This window comes from Pinus tabuliformis, chromosome 8, assembly GCF_031772625.1.
Source record: "Pinus tabuliformis cultivar Carrire ecotype Pingquan chromosome 8, CPIR1, whole genome shotgun sequence".
NCBI classification, from domain to species: Eukaryota; Viridiplantae; Streptophyta; class Pinopsida; order Pinales; family Pinaceae; genus Pinus; species Pinus tabuliformis.
Genome location: NC_142294.1, coordinates 350,618,413 through 350,620,780, shown reverse-complemented (window position 1 = coordinate 350,620,780; position 2,368 = coordinate 350,618,413).

Below are 2,368 nucleotides of genomic sequence, written 5' to 3'. Positions count from 1 at the left end.
AATGATACAAATGACAAGACCTCCTTTCTATATATAAGAGTATAAGGGGTCACAATATAATCAGAGCGGACATAACAATAATAATGTAAGGGCACAACAATAACAATAGTGGGCCTACCCGGATACGGGTGAAAACTCTAGTTCATTAATGCGAAGGAGACGGAATGCCGGCGCTCGGTCCAGCCAGCTGGTGGCCAGCGCTTCTTCCCAGGCTCAGCCTTGGCACCTGCAAACTCACCTCAGACGAGAGCAGGCCAGCCTATAGAAAAACATAACGATCGCTCCGACCGAGAAATGAAGGAAGATCAATTTATTATGGCACCCATCAACCCATATCCTTGCCCTCCGTCCTTCAGCGTTTGCCCGCTCCAAGCAGATATTCCCTGCAACAGAACTGCTACTGGAAAACGTTGTTGCCTGCTCTGTTGTCTTGCCTTTGGCAATGGGTTCCATTTTTCCCATTCCAAGCACTGCCCTTTGAACCCTACCCAGGAGCCCTCTGTGCATTCTCTGTTTTCCTTCCAAGCCCCCAATTCTCTAGAGCTTCTCATCCGCCGCAGCACAATGGTGCGTCACCGCATGCGGAGTCGCAGTGGAGGTGTCCGTGGAGGTAGCGCCCGCTCTCAGGCAGCACACAATGAAGCCCAGCCACCACCACCTGTTTCGCCGCCTCCCTCTCAGGCCAACTCTCTCCCTCCCAGTCCGCCTAGCCGTCACTACCCTCACTCTGCTTTCCATTCGAACCATTTCAGGTTCCAGAGCAACCTGAACCAGCCTATTATTACGGCTAATATCACTATCATCTTCTCTGAAGAAGAAGACCAGCCCAGTGCTCCTGCGCGTATCTCTGCAGAGCTACCTCAGAACATTAGCAGAATGGAAGTTTGTTTGGGCTCTGAGAAGCCTCCGTCGGATGAAGGAAGGGCAACCAGGCGTGGCGTTCTGAATGTTGCAGGTGACTCTGAAGGCGACACTCGGCACCCAGGTGGCAGCGTTCATGGCGCCACAACTTCGTTGGCTTTTGTTGGCAGCTCGAGCGGCACTCCTCCGGCTATGGAATTTCCAGGTGGCAACGTTCATGGTGCCACCACTCCGCTGACCATTGCTGGCAGCTCGAGCGGCATCCCTCAGGCGACGGGTCTTCCAGCTGGCAGAGCGGACAGTGACGTGGCGAAGGAAGGCGAGATCTGGTATGGGAACGAGTGTCCAGTTGTCGAGGAGGCTCCTGACCAGGACTTCCCAATGTAATGCCACGTGGCCTCCCAAGAGCCACCTCAGAGTTTTGCTGCTGACTGGTCAGGTCTTGTTATCTGTGGTTTTGTGTCCAATTCTCTGGTTAGGCATTTCTATCTTGTTTCTCAACTGTTCCAGATGGTGAAATCTCAAGACTTCATTCCGGTTTTGTTGTTGTTCTCCCGGTCTTTAGCTTGGTTTTTTGAAAATCCAAACTGGTTTCCCCAAATATGGGGCAGTTTTGCTTCCCAGAAGGAACTTAGTGGTTCTCGGCTGAGGCTATAGCCTCATTGTAAATTTATTTTGCCTTCCTTTTAATAGAATTAGCTTTTACAGAGAAAAAAAAAATAACAATAGTGGGCCTCTATGGGGCATAATAATAATAATAAGGGGACAACATGGGCACAACAATAACAATAAGGGGATACAATGAAAATAATAATAAGGGAATACACTAGTATTATAGGGACCTAACATGCTCCTCTCCTTAAAAAAAGTGTTTTCCTCAACGCTTGAGTAGTTATGGATGCTTTTGTATAAAATTATCATCCTCCCATGTGGAATCTTCAACGAGTAAGTTCTTCCACTTGATGAGATACCCTAAAATTGATTGATTTCATAGCTGTCGAGTTCTTGTTTCAATGACTGCTTCAGGTTCCAATATGATTTTTCCTTCCTCGTCAAGTTCTGGCAATATTTTTTGAAATGTGAGCTTGTCACCTATAGCCTTCTTTAAGCATGACACATGGAAAACTGGGTGCACTCGGGAAGATGCAAGAAGTTCCAATTTGTATCCCATAGTACTAATCTTTTGCAACACCTTGTATGGACCATAATACTTTGGTGATAATTTATTATCCTTCTTAGCTTGCTTGAGGGACATTTGTTTGTATGGTTGTAGTCGTAGAAATACCCAATCACCTACATCAAAACTTCTTTCGCGGCAATGTTAATCTACCCGTTGTTTCATTCTATTCTGCGCCAAAGTCAGGTTATCCTTTAAGAGTTGGAGAACTTTTTGTTGATGCTCGATGTGATCTTCCACTGCTTGAACCTTAGAATTTTCTCTTAAATATGATGTGATGGACGGTGGATGATATCCATAAAGTGCCATAAATGAGGTCATTTTTGCTGC